The following is a 24,536-nucleotide window of genomic DNA, read 5'->3' as shown; positions in this document are numbered from 1 at the left end:
ACTGATCGACGGTCGTCGTCGTTAAGGATACGCCAGGAAGTCACGATTAAAATCCAGACGTGGTACTGCAGAAGAGAGAAATTTACAAGATTCTATCAAAACTTGGCGTAATCAAGAAGTGAGGAACGAGCCAAGAGTTCGAAAGTGTTTCGCGAGAAACGACGGAATTTGCATTTAAATCGCGTCTCGCGCGCCTACATGGGATCGTCTCCGATCAGGACCGATACGACGACGGCCCTCGAATGTCCACTCGATTACTTTTCTCGGTCGGGGAGTACAAAAGGCCCATTGCTCGAGCGCGACGTGAAAGTGACGGCGATAAAAATCTGATTCGGGGGTGGCGAAGCGCGTCGAGAGGGACAGCATGACCTCTCGAACAGGCCGTCGAGCTTGGAGAGTCGAGTAGGAAGCCGTCCGTGCCAAGGCTTGCTTATTATTCGCACGTCGTTTAATAAATTATCACCCGTCATAAAACGTCGAAAGTGCTTGACCTGCGCATTCGCGGAACGAGACTCGAGATGAAGCTGGAATCGCGAAAATACGCATCATTCATATCTACGATGTCGGAAGTCCTGAATTTTCCATACGTAAACCATACATGGTGTCTCGGAAAGCTTGGGATAAAGTAGTGCTTCGATATTTTTTGTCAAATTCTGAGATAATTTCTTTGTCACAAAACATGAAATCGAAACTTAATTGCAGAGTTACTTTATATCAGGAATTGAGAGCTTCTAACGAGAATGAAACTTCTGAACAGATAACAAAACTTTTCTTTTCACTTGCTCTTAAGTGGATCTTATCTCAATGGAATTTTAATTTGAGACCGAGATATTAAAACTAATAAAAAAGACGACGTTTATTAAGTTTTAACTAAGGAGAAATTATCTTACAATTGAATCTGCAAAGTGGATTTTCCTTAGACGAAATTTATTAAGAGTACGAATTGCATACATCAATAAAATCAAAGAATTTCAACAAAGCCAAAAACTTACAAATGCTAAGTAAGCAATTATAGAAAAGAAGGAGATGGTGATGGAATATGTATTGCACATACACGTGAGAGGATATTTGTCCATAGCATAGAGAGCTGCTCTCACCTATTTCAGAGAAACGATATATCGATCCACCTTTGTGTTATTGCCGGGAAATTGGAAAGTTTTCATAGATATCGTCGGGACGCGGAGCGGACGCTCTCGCTCTCTTCGTCCTCGTAGATTTCACGAAATATTACTTCACACGGGTCCTGATATTTCCTCTACTCGACAACGAACCGAGTCGGACGTATTTACGAGCGAAGCGACCATTTTGCCAACCGCGAAGCTGTTATCCAACGAATTGCATGCCCGGTGGTTCAATTTGTCTTCGCAAAGGCATGCCCCTCCTTTTTTATCGTTGACGCAATTTTTCGCCCTCGATCGATATTTTTGACAGTTATAGGAACAATTAGAAGAACATAAACTGACTTTCCGAAAGAAAGAAACACACATATTGGTTCTTAGAAAATGATAATATAGAGGTTAAATATATTTTAAATATTTTAATATAAAATTATGCAAAATGCACGCGTTATGTATATTTGGTGTTATAATATATTGTTCAAAAGACAAATGTTCAAGAAATGTCTTGAATATAAGATAATTAGAATTATTTTGTTCAGTTTACTTATTTATTAATTTGTCCTTCTTCTAAAAGCATCTCTGCCTCTATTTATAAAACATTCGTCTTGTGTGACCTACTGTACAAGCAACAAATTTATTTTAGCTTAATGGCATCGCTATCACTTGATTCCCTGCAGTTCCCATCTTGTTCCGTCCCATTTTATCAGCCCTCTTCCAAGGATATTTTTCTTGGAACGTTCTCATTTCGCCGGCTCGTGCAATCGATAAGTAGGTGTACTCCCCCGAGACTGGATTGATATCTACCCACCCATTTGCTGTCTATAATTAGAGCGGTTGAGTGTAATACCGCGAGAGAAACCCGAACACCGAAGCTCGGGTACTATCCGTCTATCGGAGACACGCATTGTTTGCAAGAGTGACGGCGTCGCGACGCCCCCGCGCGCGCGCTACCAGTCGTCTCTCGTGGTCCGGAAATTAAATACTCCCTAGAGAACGAAGCGAGGAAGAGAGACAGAGAGAGAAACAGCCGCGTGTTTTCCCCCACTAGCGCGTTTGCATCGGACTGGTTGATTCCTTGATCGGTCCATAAACGGCCATTGAGGAACTTTCCGCCCATAAGAAGCCAATGAAGAGGCGAGCGAACGGAGGAAGTTACTCTACGTGGCATCCAGAATGATGTCTGAGAGACGTTCTCTCGTCTTCCGGAAGAAGACGCGCAGGAAGTCACTGTCTGTAATAAGAGGCTTCGCTTGTCTTCCAGTTTCTTCCTCCTAAACGATTTTCGTAATGAACGTCAGCTATATCGTCATTTCAAATAGCCACGATGTGGTCACGAAGACTCTTGTGTGTAAAGTTTTTATATATAAAATTCTAGACTACGCATGTTTTTTCTATTATCGTAATGCTATTATCTGAATAACGCTAAAGAAATATAATATTTCAATTTGTTCATCTTTCACTCTTTGAATAATAATTCGGAAATAACATGACGACTGTAACATTGCTTGACGTAATAAGTTACCTGAGAATACGATGACGCGTCTGATAATTCGCGCACGCGAATTCTATCACCTTTGCGCGGAATAAAAAGTCGTAGGGAGGGGGAATTCGCTCTCGTATTTTGCAACGTTGATGCCGGGACGTTATCGATCAATTGGAAATTGCAAAAGTTCTATCGTACGTAGGAACGAAGTTCGTCTGCCAAGACGGCGAAGCGGAAAACTCTCGGGTTTCCACCTCGCTTCAAGGATTTGGTTTCAAATTTCACTCGCCTCGTTACTGATCGAAAAGCGGGGCGCCTTAATCGCGACCATCGGATGGCTAAAAACGCATTATCCAAGTTTTCGTATAATCGATCCAGTTCCTAACATCCGCCGCTCGCGAAGCCTGAAAACTTTCTTACGAACGGAGTAACGCGTGTTTGCCTCAGTTGGAAACACGATAGCCTCAAATGTTGGATCAGACAGCTCGCTATAGTTTGCCTCCGAACTTGCTTAAATAACAATTTACGACGCTTTCATAGAACGTGAAAGTTCCTTCATCAACTCATAAAAGTAAATAATTACTCTTACAGTAACAGTTGTGTTGCGTCTGCAAAGATCTTGGATGCATATGATAGCAATCACTAGAGTAGTATTGTTTTTACGCGCAACAAATCACAATTGATCCAATTGAAACTATGTAACACATGACGTATATTTGCGAGTTCGTAATCCATTACGTAATACATTGTTAGAGATGCTAAAAAAAACACAATTATGAATTTGTATATAGTAAAAAAGCGTAATTTAATTGTCGTAATGGACGAGAAACGCGGAAGAAAATGGACGCGGATGATGTTGAAGTCTTACAAATCGGTTGATGGCCAAATTGAGGCGAGCTAGAAAAATTTTGCGGAAATTGCTGGAGCCTCGCTAGACTTAAATTAATTCGCTCGGACGGACGGAGACACGGACGACTTGGGGTTTATATTGGTGCAATTTCTTCTCCCCTGCCCCTGCCGTTTCTTCCCTCTCTTCATCTTCACTCTCCCTTTCTCTCTCTCTCTCTCTCTCTCTCTCTCTCTCTCTCTCTCTCTCTCTCTCTCTTTCACTCTCTCTATCTATCTTGCCTTCGTGAAGTGTTTCTGCAAGGGCTGACTGACAAGGTTTCGCCATTTCCGTGACGCGTCCGGTAACGAACTTCGACCTCCATAACTGGCGAAACACTTTGCGCAACTACCGTGAGCTTCTTCTCGTAGGCGCACGCTTCGTTTTTCTTTTATTATTTTATACTTTCCATTTGTTCGGAGTTTGGCGTCCTGTAATTTCCGACGATTCCTCTGTGTTTGTCTATACGTGTTGAGCTATATCGGAGTAGCCGATGCGGGTGTTTAAATTTTAACGTCACTTAAGTGGCTCGCGTATACGTGCAGGCGTTTATGCAATGCCTGCACGTATACAGCAACATATGTGATATATGTGATTATACTACCACATTGATTGTACATAATATCATTATAAGAATAATTTAACAATTAAGTAAAACTTTGTTCTTTTTGAGAATGAATTTTTGTTTTAAAATTAATTAGCGAGTGGTTCTTAAAATACAACAAAAAATAATCACTAGTATCTTCATAATTAATTATTATTATACCATATAAAATTTATCAATGTATATTGTAATCAGTTATATACGTTATTATAATTATTACGTATAGGTAAAACACAAAATATATCAATGAGTTAGATATGCTTAATACGCAATTCAGTACAAATATTTGCTATAAGGAACTGAAATAAATTATAAATTATAAATACAATATTATATTATTAATAATTAATGGAAGGAGGAAGGGAAAAGATATACAGTGATTGGATGTATATATTAATTCCAAAGTAAATAATATTAGGTGTTAGAAGAGATTTGCTTACCACGTAAAATTGGCAACATCCAAATTATTATAGTTAGACGCGCTGATTATCATACCAGCCAGATGTTCAGAGAAGACTTAGTCTCTGACTTAACATCCTAGCCGACCGAATTCAGCGAACCAACTCTAACGCCTGCTTGTCGAGCAGTGGAAGCCGCAATGTGAGAGGGTTAGGCTGTAATCTGATCTTGTCAGATGTTACAGCGATTGCTGCTAATCCTGAGGTATGCAGGAGGATTTACAGATTCCCAAGCTCGAAAACATTGTAAGTGAAGACAAAGTGCAAGAAAGTGCAGCGCAATTCTCACAGACACCATGGACATATGCAAACGTACAGATTTTTACGAGATAAGCTAATTGCCAACTTTGTTGTCTGAGAGGCCTATCTTCTTTTTTCTATCTATTGAGATAGCGTCGTTAGGATGTTGCACTTCATCTTTTCGCGTGAGACAATAACTTGCGGTTAATTGTTTTAAAGTTAGTTTGCAGGGTCCCTGTGAGCCATTTACTGTGTATAATTAATTTATACTTGTACCTTGCTTGCGTGTTCTAATTGCATAATATTAAACAGAGTGCAGCGCGCGCGATATATCACGATGCATCGCAAATTGTATCATGGATCTTGATGAAATTAGTGTCAACAGATTGAATCAATAAATGGCCACGAAATTAAGTCAGACAAATTGCCAGATTGCTTTTCCGTTTTGCCGATATTTCCAGTGTAGTTAATAAAGCTCAAAGCAATTAAGCAATTAAGTCTTTCGATACGAAGTTAGGTGAACTACTTTATGTAAGATAAGACATAATTTTCTTTCTTTAAATTTAACTATAAATAATAGAGATATATGTCATCTTAGCTTTGTTTTGGATGGCGCTTTATGGAAGAATCGTTCCATTATTCTGCTCGTAACCTCTGTCGGCTGAAACTCTTCAGTAGTTTTTTCTTTGGAGTACGACGCTCTTTTTAGGCTAACAGCGAGAACTTTCGGTATAACTTTTCCTAACCGGGTGACGGTAGTTTTGTCGGCAGATAAGACGCTCCTCATAACCGCGCCGGGATTTCACAAGTTGAAAGTTTCTTCCCGAGAGCAAATCCGCCGGCTACATTCTCGCGTTCTTCGTCCGAGAAACGAGTTGCAGTCCCTTAGAACGTTGACGCGATCGAGCGGATCATTCGATCTAATTATCGTGTTTGGAATTCGCGTCTGTGTTAGAAAAATTACGGGATAACAATTCCGTGCTGGACAGAAATTTATAAGACACAATGCGATAAATTGATTGATCGTTGTAGAAATAACGAGTCTCTCTTTCTCTCACAACTGTTAAAAACATTAATTAAAAACATAAAGGAAGATATCGCTTCATCTCTTAGTACTGTACTTGTGACTAAGATTATTCAGATTATATTCTTTGCATGAGAGAAATTATAAATCAGCTTAATACAAAAAGAAGGTTCAAGCTGTATCAAAAATAGCAGTATCAAAACCTTCGAATATTTTACATAAAATTGTGATGAAAATATACTCATCAGTAAAAACAGAAGTTTGTCTATCAGGTTCTACTAACTCATATAATTTTAATTGATAGAACCTTTAATTATTAATACAAATGAGCTTATTCGTAAAAGAAAAGAGTTTATTTCTTGCCGAACAGTTTCCTTCGCGATATTCACGGAACAGAATAAATAATAAATGTGATATGGTAACAGATCAAAGATATTTCTTTATTTTTTACAATGTACTCGGCACAGACTTCGTGCAGAAATTAGAGGATTGGAAAGAGTACTGTATTGTCGGTGCATTACCCTTTAACGAAGCCAAAGTACCGTGAGCGAGCGCAGGCGTTCGACTTGGCTGGCAAACAGGATTGGAAGAGTTGAGATAACGGGCGTATCGTGAAACTCAATATCTTGAGTAACAAGCGTGGATTCAGTTTTCTCTAATGGTCGACGTGAACGAGTGCGAGTCTGCGGAACGACGCGTTTGAAGATCCCGGGAATTTGTCTTGTCTCGCGGACACGTGAGAGGAATGATAAGTGTCAATATGAGTCAAACCGGTAGTTCGTGACATTTCGAGGCAAAAATTTCCTTGAGAACTTGAGACTAGCTCGTGGGATATTCGTCGGATATTCATGGTTTGTTAGTGACATAATTTATATGTCTCCCATTGATTTTCCGAGGCGTGTACGAGAGAGCGAAAGAGAGAGCCGTATATTGATAGTGAGAAATTTAATACCGCGGAAGAGCCTGGGATGTCATTCTATTTTACTTTAAACGGTATCAGGTGTTGTACTTAAATCAACTCCATCTAATTTTACTTATGTTCGAAGTGCACCGCTTTAGCCTCTCCTAAATCTTAGAGATTACATCAAGATATAAATGAAGCTCGATCAAGAAATTAGAGCACAGTTCTTTATAAATGTGATCTGTCGCAAGATGATCCAAATATATTCCAGTTACGGGAATCAATAATCGCTGATTGATAACGGAAAGTCATTAAGCACATGACGATTATAGCAGCGCGTCGCTCGCGAACTTCTTTATTAATCTTTCCTTATCGGATATGTGGCGAGGTAATTTCGTCAGGATGGCTAACAAATATCAATATTACTACCAATGTTGAAAACTATTAAAGTCACGTTCAAATTAAACGCACGCTTACTATCGGATTTCGTCGTTTCGCTCACTCGACAGGAAGTTGCCCTGTTTTATGGGACACCAAGTACATTAAAGGTGTATTAAATTACGAACAAGTACGCAATAAAGATTTCATAACAGCTATTCTTGGGAAAGTTTCCGCAACATCCTGTCGTTCGCAAGAAGGACTGTCTTCGCCGCTAAGAAGTGCTTAAAAAACTTTCGACCGCTGCACGCTGCGTCGTTTAATAAAAATTAATTAGCTTAAGCTCTGTGAGCATCGGACGGATATCTATAAACTTTTCGCAATAGATCTACCAAGCTTCGTTTATAATTGCGTCAAACTTTCTCTGATAGTTCCTCGCCTTATTATTTCTCCCTTTAAAGTCATTTAAAGTCCGTTTTAACCCATTTCATTCTCAAAATATAAAAGTTTCTGAAAAAGAAACAATGTAGAGAATACTCTGTATTGATCAGAAATATTGTGATTTTCTGTTTTACCTCCTTTTATCATAATGGCAATATTGTACTTGAAGCGAACAAAACAAAGTAAATCAAATACTTGCCATTTGCAAAATAAATTCTTACGGAAAATGTATCAGACTACCAAATAATTTTACAATGTATAATTCAAAATTGCATTGATATTGTTAGTTATTCGATTCCAAATATAAATATATTATCATTGCTGCACCTGAAAAATTCTGGCGAATCGAAGTTGTGTTTGGAGAAGTGCAATTCGTCGTACGATCACTTTATCAAATAAACACTTTGCAATGCAGGCTTTGCACTTAGGCGATTCTGCAACGTATCGCACGGCGCAAGACTCTTTATTATTCCGATGCTGCACAGGTTGACTCCTTCATCTTCGAACTTTCCTTCATCCTTTCCTCTCTCCTCCCTTTCCGTCGATTCGAGAGATTCTGTTCCCGTTTCCGCTAACGAGACACATCAAACCTTCAGCTGAACTTTCTTGGAGAAAATTCGTCAGCCGTGATTAAGGCTCGGAATCGCAATACTGGAACGAGAGCGATACGCGATAAGAAAATTTAATTCTTCATTAAGCACCGCGCCGTAACTTCGCTGGACAGTTAATTGTCGTCCATTCGTAATAATTGGACGACTGCGACGATGGAAATTGTAACGAGGTGTCCAATGGGAGAGCCCATTAAAATCGATCGACGTGCAATAGAGTCGCTGGATTGAAATAAAATTCATAATTATCCGCCTCCGCTCTCTTCGGACTCATCAATTCGCGCTGGTTTCTGCCGATTAATCTTAATCTCGTGGACGTACCGCTGCTACACAGGCGGTTTATTATCCCTTAATATTCCGGAATCGTGCTTCCTGACAATTTCAGCCTCGAGTTACCGAATGGCTTCGACGCAAACCGCACATGAAATTTCTTATTCCATCGACAGGCGAATCATCCCTATGTTTCCGTCCGCGCGCGTGTTTCACTCATTTACATCAGATTTGCGGTCCAACGGCAATAATGTTTCCGCGACAGTGCGTTTCTTTGACACAATTGTCGGTAGACGGCGACGGCGGAAAATCCTCGGCCAATCTGGTTGTGGTTCAAAGGAAGCGCTGTTTCTCCATGAAAGTCTCTCTCTCTCTCTCTCTCTCTCTCACTAAACCATAAGCTCTGCTCCGTTAGAAGTCAGCATGAATCAGTGCGCCAAGGAGACAAATAACGCCGCATTTGTTATCTTTGGGTTTACTGGCTTTCCCTATGCCTCGTCTCGGACGTGGCCTGATCCTAATGCGGCGGGACGTCACCCGAGGCTTCCGTAATACCGGTACGAATAGCGCGACAGGGTGGTTCGTTCTGCTCCATTATCGGAAGACTTATCTCCGCTCGCCTGATTGATTCCTTCCGCGGCTACGAAGAGACTGCATATCCGTCGTTGCGCGCGGACGCTCCTCTTGCCGACTCTGCTTGAATCTCTCATTGAATGTCGTACCATTTCCCGTCAATACTTCTGGGACACCGCGGATATTACCGCGTGTTTTTCCCCTCCTGCGCTTATTATCGTTTCCGTCTACTGCGCTTTGCGTTAAAATCGCAAGTTTCATGCGCTATGTGAGCGCATCACCTCTCCCCTTGTATATAATTATTCTCTGGTACGTTAGCATATAGCTGCAAAGTAAAAGTTATTTCTGTCAATATTTGGCTGATATTGTGAAATTATTACTTTGTTTATTCATCCATTGCAAGCTTTTTATTTGTTGTTTTTTTGTTTACATCCATCAATGTTTCTCTGACAGACAATTAATATTTTCTTGTTTCATCTGTTATTTTGCCCTATGTGTTGATTATAACACACACACCTAGATACTTTACATATTTTTATTATATAATTGTCTTATGTTTTTTCTGTTCTCGGCATTTTTATTTCGGATTGTGAGTCATTTAAAATATTTATCTAATGTAAAATCTTATAAATATTATTTTTCATTTTGAGCAGTGAAATTTCTGATGCAGCGTATTATCGCCGAGATAGCGAATTCTTCGGGTAATCGGTCTCGAATACGAAAGATCGCGAGTTACGAAGCGCGTTAGTCGTACTGCCGGAAGACGACGGAAACTACGGATCCGGATGTCGTCTACGCCGGGAATCAGGAAATCGTATCGCGATCGATAAGCCGTTTTACGCGTACCTTCCGCCAAGGAAAAAGGAATGCTGGGACGTCCCAATATAAGATTATTGCCAATGTAATCGTCAGGCTTGCAAATCAATTCGCAACTCGTTTTATGTACAAATTGCTTACTTATTATATATTGCGTAGATATGAAATATGAATTTTGATATATATATAATACATATATGTATATATATATATATATATATATTCTCAAAAAATTGGAATATCTCTATTTTTTTATCAAATCAAGCTTTAACCCATGTATCCTGTCGTCTCAAATTTACATTTACAGGATAATACATTATTTTTAAAGGAAATTCTTTGATAGGTGCTCGGTTAAATAAAAATCTTTGAGAGCGTTGCGCACAGCACTTCCAGTGCTTTCCGTGTCGCGAAATTTCGGCGGGAAAGTAAAGAGTGTGGAGTACGCGCGTTGCCAAGCCCGCGCCCGCCATAATTTTTCGCAAATATATGCAAATAGTCTCGTGGACGTGGGACAGCCTGTCGAGAGGTTATCGCCGCAGCTGATCTGTACCGGGCGACATCCTCAATTTATGCGAGCCGTGCATGCTCGAAGCTCGCCGGCGTGTTTACGGCGAGGAGATTTACCGACACCCCGGGGTGAAAACGATCCAGGAACGTTTGTCGGGCAACGGGCAAGACGACTCGCTTGCACTCACGAGTGCACCCATTTACACGCCTCCCAGTCCCAGGCTCACCCCCGCGTTCCACGGATGGAAAGTACGATATATGACACGCGCGTTGTATGGACAATTTAATTTCTCTCGTGCTTTCTCTCTCTCTCTCTCTCTCTGACGCAGAAGCAGTGAACAATTTTCAGCGAGTGTGTTTCAGACATTGGAAATTTTTTTAAATTAACGAGCCGAATCGATTAAACCTTGGATAAAAAAAATAAATGAATTAAAGTGAATAAATAAATGAAACTAATATACGCACGTGCGTGCATCGCTAATAACTTATTGATATAATTTTAATGCGTCTAATGCTAATATGAAAATGCTAATACTTGTAATATTATATATTTCCGTATTTTCCTTTTCTATTTATTTTCGTCATGAACGAATGTAATCTTAAAATACGCTTCTCACGATTCGCCTCGCTACCACGTGTTGCAGCTCAACGATAATTGTTCAATTACGTGATTTAATTCTTAATTCGACGTGAATTGTACCTCTGGGCGATGACTGTAGTCGCATATAATGAATTCGTATGGATCGCTTGAACATTCGGCCGGCGGCAATGTTGTCCATGAGCAGCGCGGCACACGCGCGTTTCGAGCATGATCGGTCCGTCAAAATCAAAAGGTGGTCCCGTCAGGAAGTAATCCGCCGTGCAAAAGCAAATTGAAACGCTGGAACGTGCTGCGTGTAGATTAGACCAACTGGTTACTCGTGCGTCCCCTTTCGGCACGGCCGAATTCGCTCATATGTGGACGGGCACGCCAGGCCGATGGCGGCCCGTATACGCGCGACTCCGGATTGAAGGGACACGTGACATTGAAGACTATGAATAGCGAGGGACGAACCCCTTCGACGAATCAATAGTCATTCTGCGACGGTCTCACGGGGAGACGTACAGGACGCCCCAAAAAAGGTGTATAACTGGTGGCGCTTTTGTATTAAGGCCGTCCAGGTCCGTATGTGGATACGGTGAGGTTAAAGTAATTTTTTTGTAGCAGCCAAGTGAAATATTCTTGCTTACATCGTAGAGAATAATGCGATTGCTAAATGTATGATGAAAATTGAGGAGGATCAGAGAAAAAAGAATCACAGGAAGAAATACGAAGTCACGCTGTCTAGATAAATACTGGAAGGAAGAAAGCAACCTAGCGTACTTCGTCGATTAAATAAAGTTCGACCGTACCTAGAAAGCCGCAGCGACGTCCGCGGTGTATTAAAATTTCATATCGCGGTGACTCGTTCGAGGGGAGAAGATGGCGAAGCGGTCGACGCGAGGCTCCTCCGAGGACATCGATCCTTCATCGCGGGGAGACGAGAGCGCTGAATTTCTTTCGCCATGGAAAATACACCGCGCCGGCAGATTGGATGCGGCGTCGTTCTGCTTTTCTTTCGCCGACAGTGCAGCTTCGTATGTACTTACTTAACTCGGTCATTGTCTCCAAAAAAATATGATTGATCACAAGCCACCCTCAGCGAGGCGGAGCGATTGAGTACACATAGTGGGACTCGGGGGTTCGCGCACCCCCGTTCACGTACGGCTACGCATACGGGGATGCACACGTGCGACCGAGGTCATACATATACTCACATACACTCGCATCAGTGTACATTTGTAAAAACCAAGTGGACACAACTGGCCGAGCGGTATGTACTCGCGTATAGCTGGCGGTTTGCTTACCTTGTTTTTCTATCAACGTGAACGCGACGTATATTCTTTTCGTTACTTTTAAATAATCACATTAAAGGCCACTCCTCGAGCATCCTTCCTCACCGTGCTTCTCCGTTCCTTTCTTCGTCGTTATGCATGCAGCCTCATTTTCCGCTTGACAGAAACGCTCGTAATCGATCCTCTTCTTTTTTCTTTTTGCACGTCAGCCCTTTCGTGTTGATATGGCAGTTGGTTGGAATCGTTCGTTTGTACAGCGCGAATCGACTACGATTCGTTTTGAATCTATCGTGCGCGGAAGAAGCCGACGATATCATGGAAACGGGAACGTAGTCTAAAAGAGGTCCATAGGAATTAAAAAAGATCGATAGGCATTAATCTACGTTTGCCCGTTTCTCGAGTTTATTATACGCGTATCACGTTGATATTATAATACTGTATCACAGATTTGTTTTATTAAATATATTGTATTTATGTTTGAAAATATGACAAATATCGATTCGTAATCTGATCCATAAAGTTTATTTGGATATTTCTGATATTCGTATGTGAAAGTTTACATTTTAATATTACTAATTGCGAATTTGGTTAAAAACGTTGCAATATTTCAAATGGTTCAAAAGTAAAACCTTTTTTTAATTTCGAATTTTAAAATTATTATTATCAAACTTCATGACAGTTTAATTTACGCACATAATGTGATTTAATTATCAATTGTTGAAGTTAAATTTATATTTTATCTACGGCATCAATGTGATAAGAATGTAATAAAGAAAGAACACTTCGTGCGCACGTACGCTTCCTTTGTCACGGTATCCTTATTTCGCACCCTTATTTCACTGTGTAACAGAAGTAGCAAATATATGGAACAAAGAGGCGTGTAATGAAATGCGTACGAGTTCAAGCTCAACGCTATAGAGGTGGATGAGACGGACCAGCATTTCTATATCTTTGAGAGTGTCCAGTCGTGGAATTCAACCGTATTTCTTGCGACTTTTGTCTCCGCACATCTGATAACTACTCTTCGTTTTACCCTTTGCACCGCTCCATAGACTTTGGTTCTTTCAAGCGAGGTGCTATGGGGGCAGATAGATGGATGGGCGAAGCGAAAGGGTGCGCGCGGAGAAGGGAAGGAGGAGATGGTGGACGAGAAAGAGGTTGGAAGGAATTAATGGCTACAGCGAAAAGAACGAACGAGTTTGCCTCGTGAAAGGCACGATCCAGTAATTAACGTCGACGAAACGACTCATCCACCCCCTGCTGCACCTATCCACGTTACCCCTTACCTTTCGACATCCTACACACTTCGGCCACCCTCGCGTACAAGTTCCGATTCGTCCCGACTCGCGCCCGACGACGATGATGGACATATCGCGCTCGAGCAGGCCGACCCTCGTCGAATCGACGTGACAGAGCGAGCGGCATTTTGCGCGACTTTAATGCTCACGTGGATCGACGCCAGACACACGCGTGAAACGACAACAATGGCGAATCAAATAGATAACTGCAGGTTTCGAGAGATTTGCGGGGTGATGATTCATTTTCATCAAGACGGGGAGACCGCTGAGTACGATAAATTTGACTGTTTTGGATACGAAACTTTATTTATTACAGGGCGGATTAAAGTTTTTGATAACTTGGTTTTACATACTTAGAAATAATGTGGAAATTTGTTGCGTAGTTTAGATGACTTACCAGTTTTTACCAACGATCAGGTTTTACTTGATAATGGTTAAAGTGATTGGAGCACCTCATAGTCAATCAACTCTATACTATATTTGTAATTTCATCGTTATTGTATCACGTACTTTATTGCAGTTTTTGTGTTATACACTTCATTTGCTTTAATATTCATATCCTTCTGTAGAAATAATGACAACAGTTAATACCAATGAATCTGCGGAATTTCGCGACGGTGAAATAAGATGATTAATTATGCAATAGTTAATCAGCCTTTACTTCCAAAATTCATTTTGGGTATATGTCTCGCAAGGTGAATAGCGCCGTCATTCATGGGTCTGTTTAAATTTACTCCAAAATATTGTTTTTGGGCATATATTTATACACACCTTCTAATTGAACATATTTCAACATATGCCTTATATTTGATATTAAGTTAAATGACAGTTCAATTCACGATTCTGTTAAATTCTACACGAAAATAGAATAACTATCTTTTCTTATATACATATATGTATGTATGTATGTTTATTTTTATTTATTATTTATTTATTTATTCATGATTCTTGCTTTGCGGCTTAAGGATAGCTTCCGTATACATTTTGCAATTTGCACGTTTTACAATACTTTGTCATGTATCTACGTATGTATATATGTATTGTATCTTTTATAACTTTATACGTTCCGATATTCCATATGTTTATCACAAACTTCTCAGATTTCGTAATATGAATTTCTATAAGGGATGTTCCGTAACGTTTCAGTGAAATACGAAGCTTTTCAAAATAACGTATTTATATAAAATAACATTGAAAAAAGTAAATTGCTAAGATATAAAATATAATAAGAAGTACTAAAATATAATTATTTTTCAAAGAAATAAGAGAACTTGTTTTAATTAAGCACAAGTTGTTTTCACTTATTTCCTCATGATACTTTACATCTGACTGTGTGAAAGCAATTATGCAAAGTTCTGAATTTCTTAACTGAAAAGGATTTGACGTTTTCTAACACTTTACTTACTTATTATTTTATTAAGTACGTAGATTAAAATCTTACTTAAATAATCATATAAAAGTCAATGTATTTAATTATTAATTAATTTTGAACCTTTTGCGATATTGTAACATATTATAATATTTAATTGGAAATAATTTCCGCCCGTTTCAATATTTCGGCCAAACTTGTCAGGCAAAGAGTGATATTTCCATACGTGCGAAGCGGAACGGGAGAAATGGCCGCTTTTTACGATGCACTCGGCACAGATTCAGAAGTAATTTGTCCCTGCGAGCAGTCATTCTGACCGCTCGTCCTGCCGTGGATCGCCTTTCGTTGTTTGACGTGGAACCTGACTGCAGTTCTCGACGCTCCGCAGTCGTAACTTTCCCCGACCTACGCAAGGGAGAATAGTACCTCCGTCGTTGGCGTGTGCTTCCTCCGGACAGTAAAAGTCAGCGACGGTACGTTACGAGGTCGCCATCCATGAAAAAAAGCGAGCCATCGACTCTAGGCATCCGTGTCTGGCCTTCATGTTATTTAGAGCGGTAGATTTCTCTCTCGTCTGTTTCTGACGTTAAAAGACATGCCGCAAAAGATTGAAAATTGTAATTAACGTTATGGTCGTGCTAAAACGCGTGAATTGCGAATTGTGAACGTTTGAAAACGTTAAGTAAAAAAATAATCCTGCTTGCTCTATATAATTTCCATTTTTAACTTGATCTTTCTATTTATTCGTTTTCCATGTAATTTTTCATACGCGAAAATCGATTGTAAGGATTCGAGTCGGGAGATGATTGTTGGGAGGTCGTTACATCTCCATTGATCGTAATTATTTCTGCTCCAATATCTCCGTAGTGGCTCAACGCTGTGTGGTTCTCTCTGCCGATTATACATGGCGTTATAATAAGAGAGAACGCAAATTCGTCTCATAGCCAAAGAGAGACCCTACTCGGAGCGTTCCCCGCATGTACAGCATCAATCGCGGATATCGCATCATCTCCATCTGGCCATAAAATCTGCCGTACCTCGTTAGCCACGCTTGTTACGCTCCGCACCCCAAATTTATCCCCGCTGTTTCGCGGCCTGAAACGAGCCCACACCGCGCGTAACGCTAGTCACCCCTAATTATTACGACCGAGACTTTACAAGTGTCTCAACCTTGACATTGCGGTCAAAAAACAGATTTGCATATTATTCACTGTCGTATCGTGTTACTTCGTGTATCGAGTCGCTTCGTTTGATACCATTTTAATCAGTTGGCGCCATAATAAAAAAGCATAGATCAATTTGTGCTTTCAAGACGAAAGTGACATATGCGTAGGAAAACTAACGAACTCTTGGCGATCTGGAACATATTTTTCATATCTTGCTGAAGCGACACACTTGCGTTGACGTTTACATCCTTAATGACCGATTATAGATCGCCGAGTCGACAAATTGAACCTGAAGCTCATTTGCTTAAAACGTATCGCGGGAATTACTAGCGGCGTAGCACCTGCTGCTCCATTATAATAATTATAACCGAGCCGTCGTAATTTATTATGTCGAGTATGTTGCGCCGTTACTTGCGAAACTCTGTAGATGTAATATAACGTTCTCAGTTGCCAACAAATATGCTATGACACAGAGCGTTAGAGAAGATTTTTACACACTTTTAGTCAAAATATGTGTTAAAATACCCCGTAGGAGAAGCTTAAATCCAAAATTTTAATCTGCAAACTATTTTTGCAATATTGATATATTACAACGTTATTTTTTTAGCAATGTTTCTATATTCTAACATATACAGAGTTTCGCATATTTATTAGAGAAATATGATCGCAAAAACATTTTAAAGAATGAATTTAAACAAAGTATTTTGTGTTGATGAATTTGATTATTATCACATTTTGTCGTGAAAATCATAATCGAAAATTATAATTAAAAAATTTTTTCCCGTTTTATTTTTATTTAAATAAATTATATAAATATACGAAAGTATATTTATATCTTCATATAAATGTTCATAATTTATTTTTACATATGTGTCGTAACAAATATACTGTATATTTTTCTGAAAAAACATGAAGGAAAATAGATCGAAGTTCTAGAGTTTAAAAAATGCGTGTAACAGAAGTCATGGAATGAATATGTAGTTTCAATACACGGATATGCACATGAGCACGTACTTGCTCAATTTTGCTAATGCGTTTCGCTAGCCTATCCAATTTGTAGTGCAGACTGGCTGCACAAATGATAAAGTTACAAGGCCGCGCAAGTTCCTAGTTTAAAGCCTGACAAATGCCGCGTCCGAATATCGCGTTTCTGGTTACGGCCGGCGATGAAATGGACGCAGCAAAATTCGTCGGAGGGATAATATGGTAAACTTGATTTCATCCTCTAATTTTGGCCTTGCGGCCAAAAGTTTTTCCCCGATTTCATGTTCACGTTATCGCGGAAAATGTTTCTGATTCAAGTTTTTCTTTGTTCCAGGTTAGTGAGTTTCTTCGCAAGTTTACATTGCGATAAGAAATCAAGTTCTATATGCTGCGCGAAAGGTACATTGCTACTTATTTTACTTATATAAATATCAAATAAATATTACTTTATAACTATTTATTACGCAATAATGAAAGAAATGCGTTATGTATATACGCTAGGCACATGAAAACATATCGAATGCTTATTGCTTCTGTCGTCTATCTGCAAAAATGGAAAAGAATCTTACATAAAACATAATCTGATTTTGCTTCACAAATCACTTGAAACCTCATTCTTGTCAGTTGATTTCCCATTGTTGGTTTCCCACCTCTGACAGGGTTGCAACCATATTGCGTGTGAAAGCCAAGAGAGTGGCAAACTACACGCGGCGCAGGAATGCGCGCAATTTTGTGCTGAAAATAATAAATGACGGCGTTTGTCGCAGATACGCGATAAACTTGCGTTTGCATAACAAATTTGCCAGGCGAGTGTTTATCGGCCGGTAATTACTTCTCTTACGCTGGAAATATTTATATTTGACACGCGATGTGCAACGCGAGTCCCGCGTTTATTAGTACACGCACGCGTGCACGCGAAAACAATAGGCGAGGGCGGGCGATTTTTACGTTTCATTTTAAAATATCACGTTTCGGCGTGGGACGAGTACCTGCAGCGTGTGAATTATATTTCTGCGTCGGAAGTTTACATTTCGGATGATCGATACATCCATCGAGTGCGCGGGTTCGTCGAGGGCGAAGTGCTGACAAACGAGTTCGAAATGGTCGAAAATGTTTTCGAAGCGACGCTCGCGCGCGCACGGCGCCAGATGGACATCCCGCGTTTTCGAAATATTTTCGCGATGTCGATATGCGATACGTATCTCTCTATCGATACGACGAATGCCGGGCGCGAATAGAATCTTTCATTCGCGATCCGACGCGCAAACCGCCGCGTGCTGGAGAGTGTATCGCGCCATCCAGAAAGGAGAATGAAAGCGTTCTCGACACGAGCGTTATCCTATAAAATAAATACGATCTTTGTTTGAAACGTGTTCTCGTAACCCATATATACTGTTGCATATTCGACAATGTTCAGTGCGAGAATTAAATTTCATATTTTTCGAAGTAGACAAACGACCAAATTCGACTATCCTCAAACACACGTGCCCTAGGCACGCGATGTGCATCTCAACAACTGAGCCATTCAGGGCGAGTTTATATGCTGAAGTTACAAGTACAAATCAAAAACAGATGAGTGTTCCTTCGACTATGACTGAGAACTCTGAAATTTCATATACACACAGTTATTCCCAAATATTAAATATACATATATACGCGTTTACATAAAGATGAATCTCTCTTAACTCGTTAAATGCGCCACTTAAAAGTTTCAGAGCAGTACGAAGCGACCGGATTTATGGAGTTCCTTTAATTATAAATCTTTCTGTTAAAATTCAATTCTCAGAAATGTAAAAAAATATTTAGTTATTCATTTACAGTTCTAAAACTACTTCAGACATATTGAAATTTTAATGTTAAGTATTCTCGTAATAATTAGCTCACTATTAAATTTTCATAATCGTAATCTAATCCGATCTTCAGATTTCAGAGAATTCAGTCTCCTATCAGATATGAATATCTAATATGAATAATAGAAATTATATTTAATATACCAATGGATCAAAAATTTCAAACGTTTATTTTAATTCCACATATCATAAAAAAGTAATTTGTATTAATTAGAGATTTTTTTGTTGCAATGTATAAATGTAAAAGTATGGAATTCGCTAGAATACCGTTTGTAACTAATTATCCGAATTTTCGCGCGTGTTGTTTACGTTCCGGGTTCTATGCTACTTTTTCTTTTTAATTTACCAGTAAACGCTAGAGGTAAAAGTAATTAGAGTTTGCGTACGAAATGATCCGGTGAGAGAACGAGCTGAAAAAAGCTCGGAAACGATAGCATTTACGATTGTGTTTATCGGTTTCCTTGTTACGAGCTCGTCGTGCAGCACACACTGTTTCCTTTTATTACCTTCACCTATATCATCGATTATTGCGACGAAAAATTGCGACTACTTGGCGCGAATTCGCATCGTTTCTCAATCTAACGATATCATTATCATGTGCTCCTTCAAGTCCATGTCTTTTAGATGTGTAGGAAACATTTCGGAATTTTCTTGGCACAGCTCGAGACAATTCGAACTTATTGAGAAGATTTTGCTAAGTACAAATATACGTATAAAGTAAGCATAAATAAGAAACTATAATATTATAGAAAATGTAAAACGTTAAAATGAAAATTATAAGGAAATTCAATCCAATATTTTTGAGCGCTTTAAATGATTGGAAATATATATATATATATATATATATATATATATATATATTTCCAATCATATATATCATGCGAAATGATATTAAAACATTAGTACTCATAATTCTATAGATATAATATTATATTAGAGTCTAACAGTTAGACAATATTATTAATTAATTATTCAGGGATCGTGAAATTTGAATCCAGAGTATTAATCTTCTCGAACAAGGATAGACGTCTGCTACCCTGAAATTGATAATCAAATTTCAATTGCTATGAAAGATGAGGAGTCAAAATTACAATTTTCTTATCCTAATGATAAGAATTTTTGATATCAAGAATAAAATCCTGAGGCACCGCCTACATGTACACTGCACACATGTTTTACAAGAACAAAAGTAGAAAATCGAGGAAAACGAATAGAATCTCGCACGTTTAGGGATTCCTTAGCGGCAAACGTATGTAGAACTCCCCGGTGGCTTCTACCGAGACATACGTTTGCCAGAGAATTTCATAGGTAGCACGTGTCTTTATGGTTTATGCGTCTGGCCCTGCTATGGATGAACCCTGAAGATATAGGATCGACATTGCCGGGTGGTATTTTATTGTGCCCCGAGCGCTTCGCGATTCTCGATACCACAATAAACTACCGGCGATGCGCGGCTTCATTCCTGACGTCTGTCAAACGATACCGCCGATTGATTTTTTATGTGCACAACTTTTCTGCTGGAAAGTTTGCGGCTCTCCGATACGAATCCGATAAACTTTGATCCTGACGGAGTCCGTCGGCTTACCAGGATTTCACCGTCGAATGTTAAACCCGCCGTTGTTTTATTCTCTTTTTTTGTTTATTTCCATTGACTTTTGTGTGGAGCAATAGTTAAAGATATGTCTACCCGTTTTTTTCGTATCTTCGTCGGTTTTCCCTGGATTTTTTTACAATTGAAATACTGAGTATGCGTTCTTTTTTGAGGATATATTGAAATAAAATATGTCATAAAACCTCTTTGCTCCATTGCGCCAACAGTTTGAGTTGACTAACAAAAGTCTGGTTTAGCGGCTTGCTTTGGGTTTATCGATTGTAACTTGAAATACAAAGAAAAAGTTTAGTTACTCAAAATCAGCACTTTAATTTTTCAACCATTTAAAATAAGTCATAATAAACTAAATATAATTTTTAATTGAATTTAGGTGCATTTAATGTGGTAGATAATTAAATAATTAAATTCGTAGCTATATGCATTTTATTATTTATATTGTTCTATTTTAATTATATGTACATATTTTTTATTTAAATATCTGTATTAGTTATACATATGTGTGTATTGGAAAAATATGTTACTTTCTACGTAAATTAAAATTTCTTTAATGGTGTAACTCGCTTTCTGCGTCTGTTTGATCAAGTCAGTTGTAATCGCGATACACGATTAGTCTTGTCTCGTAGGAGAATGCTACTCAATTCGTTTTTAAACCGCGATACAACGTTTCGCAGATCCGATAGACCAACGAAAGGAAACTTAGATGGGAAACTTATACAAGACGATATCAGTGACGTTCTGGCCGGCTGCCCAATACCTTCGAGTCGTTTTCACTTCGTGATTCCGTTCCAGCTTGTATTGACATCGGCTTGCCCAAAGCCGGACGGTTAATACGCTCTCGATACTCTCTCGCTCCTCGCTTCCGAATCCCGACATGGACTCCCAGCCGCCGGAAGAGCTCCCTGAATAGAGAGATTTTACAGAATGAACGGCTTGGCCGGCCGCGAAAATATCCGATAAAAAATATAATCGCCGCATGAACAGAAATCCTCCAAGAATGCAATGTGTTGATGCAAAAATCTTTTTTCATAGTTTTTATGATATAAATTAGGAAATAAAGCTAGTAAAACATAAACAGCTTTAGTCTCTTAGCTTTAATTAATACATTAACTTTTACTAATTCGTGTCTAATAATGCAGTCCACGTGTCTTTCTTCATCTCTACTGAAAGTAATCGGCTTTATTAAATCATTCTCACTCGGGCAGATCGTCATACTTCTTGCGTCTTCGATTTCGTTTCGGGATTCAGATATCAATCTTCATGGGAGGAATACAGAAACGACAAATTCGTGCGGAATTCCCATCGGTCCGCACGGTGTGCTCGTAAATTGCGTATCTGGCAGAGAATCAAGGGAGAGTCTTCTAGTCACGCCACATTATTTTCTACGCCCGACGGGGTACAACGAGGTGTAACGACGAACACTAGAGAAGTTTTCCTGGCAACGCGACGCGGTCGGCCGTCACTTCGCTTCGAGCACGGAGACTCTTAATGCTGCCGTAATTCTGTTTACCGCGAGAGACGCGCTGCAACGACAGTTTCTGTCAATTTTTATCGCGCGAGAATAAGCAATAAAAATGCATCAATAAAAGAACATTAACCAAGAAGTTCGAAAAGCCAGATTGGATGTTTGGATATTCTTATTAATTTGGAACTCCATCAAGAATTTTAATAGAAGTTGTTAAAAACGCATTTACAATATCATTACACAGAATTTTATAATTTTATAATTTTCTGTTACATACACGTTCTATATATTAAAAGTACTACAGTGCAACAATTATATGCATTTTACGCAAGACTATCATTCGCTTTGAGTTGTTAAAAAATTAGTAGTTTTGAGTGAATCCAACATTATGAGTCAAGCTGTAAAAAAAAGAATTCATCGTGCTACGTGATTCACTCAAAGTCAGCTCAGTAAAACGTAACGTTCGCTACGCGAGGATGAATAATATGAAAGAGGTTTTATGGCCGTAATGCCGTAATGAATCTCTACTCTTTCCAAAATATATCGCCGCCAGTTTTGCGTCGCACGTAGCCAGATTGCTGCACCGTGAAAAATATCTCCACGCGAAATGCAGCGGCAAGACAATTTTGTCTCGAAAAGGGAAATGTTTACTTCTCTGAAATGGCGAATTTTAGTGCTCGGATTTATCCGATAAATTTTATTAAATCAACGTTACCTTTATCGAGACTGGACATGGCAACAAACTCTCTTTCGATCCGCGCATCCATCAAATCTCACGAAGCAGCGCGGGGCTATACGTCTAGTAATTTATTTACTTCATGACATAACAAATAAAAATGGCACTGAACGCGTCATCGTTAATACAAAGAGTGAAAAAATATCAATTGTACGAAGTAAAAAGTTTTCCATTTGCTTTTTTCAAATAATTTCAGTTTAATTTCCTGACGCGTTTCTGTCGAGTTAATTTATGGATGTGGATTTGAATGGCAGAATGTAATGGATTTTCTTCAAACCATACACGGACTGCCTAACGATATTTTGAGTGCTCTAAAATATGAAAAAGTCTGTATTCGAGGAGCATATATTTCTTTTATACACTTAGTGTCATATGTGCATATTTATATGAAAATTTGTTGAAATCTTGAACAACAGGCGACAACATTTTAAAAATATTGTATCAGATTAACTGCTAAAATATCGTTATGAAATCAGAATGATACTACGTTGAACGATTATTAACAACATAAAAATATATGGTGGTTTGCATAAGTATCCACACAAGTATTGTACATTGTAAACGCACTTCTCATGTAATTTCATATGGTTTTTGCAGCTAATGGGAGCTCGTATACACGAGGCTTTCCACACAGTCGCAGTCTAACACTATATTTTGAGCCATACGATGTCCATTCGGACGTAACGTTAGGTACGGACGTATAATGGAAACGATACGTTATCCGCGACACGTAACACGAGAACCCAGCTCCGTTACATTATTTATCACTTCGCGGTCATTTGTACGGCTCCGAATATTTTCCGCCAAGCGGACGTTGGCTCCTCCGCTGTGCACCACCCTGCTGGGCTGATTTAAACTTCGTCGGGCTTGTCGCTGCGGCAACGTGAAAGCGAATGAACGTCGGGCACCCCGGCATGTTTGATGGTCGATTATGGTATACCCATCACCCGGCTACTCCTGACGATCCGGGTGATCATCGTACGATGAACGGGCGTCGTCCCGAACGCTCCGCGCTTGATAGTAATGGCGCGATTGGCAACCGCCATGAAATTTTATCGCGAATAAATCTGGGACAGTAAAAGATTTCGAGGACGAAAACAATCACGATGTTTTACGTCCGCAAAAAGGCAGAGAATCTAACAAGGCGACTACGGAACTTGTAATAACCATAAATCATGCGATTCTGATTATATCTATTTATTCTAATATCTGATTATTCTAATTTGCATCTAATCAGATGTTGATGATGAATATATATATCTGTGCACGTTCATAATACAATTAGAAACTGATCAAATCATCGCACGGCACGCGCCGCATTGGGGTATACGATGCACGTGAGACGTGAACTTATGGAATTCTCGCGAAGATGTCCCGATCATCACTCCTCCGTATATAGCGGTAGTACCCTTTTCTGTGATTCCACATGAGGGGTGTGAGAACATCTCTCCCCATTACTCGTCCTTACCATCCATCCGCTGCTCTAGGTTCCTTTTAGCCCCTCGGCCACCCGTCTCGAGTCCTTATCGATTTCAGCCGGTATACAAATCCACCTTCAGGTAACATTAGTCACTCCGCGCTTCCACTGACACACAGTGGTGTTCCGGCCGGCGGACCCCGCCATGCTATATAGCGGGGGTCTCTTCGAGAGACGTCGTTATAGAATCAACCCTTCTCGCGTTGGTACGCGTCCACATGCGCATCGGCTTTCGGCGCCAACTGTCCCCCTTGCTCTCAAGGGTCGTAACGTGCGTTGCCACCCTCCGCCCTCTCACTCTCTCTTACTATCTCTAACTTTTGCTCTCCTTCCTTTCCTCCGTCTATGCCTTACTCTCCGATGGCTACACAACGTGTGTGTATGTGTGTGTGTGTGTGTG

At 39.6% G+C, this 24,536-nt stretch overlaps 1 protein-coding gene across 2 annotated transcripts in view; it reads left to right on the top strand.

Moving 5' to 3' along the window:
• The window catches only part of LOC105287975 (CUGBP Elav-like family member 2), a 457,839-nt gene that overhangs the window by 90,371 nt on the left and 342,932 nt on the right, over nt 1-24,536 (top strand). The window lies entirely within an intron of this gene.

Source organism: Ooceraea biroi, chromosome 2, assembly GCF_003672135.1.
Source record: "Ooceraea biroi isolate clonal line C1 chromosome 2, Obir_v5.4, whole genome shotgun sequence".
Taxonomy (NCBI): Eukaryota; Metazoa; Arthropoda; class Insecta; order Hymenoptera; family Formicidae; genus Ooceraea; species Ooceraea biroi.
This window is presented reverse-complemented; position numbering and strand designations above follow the sequence as displayed.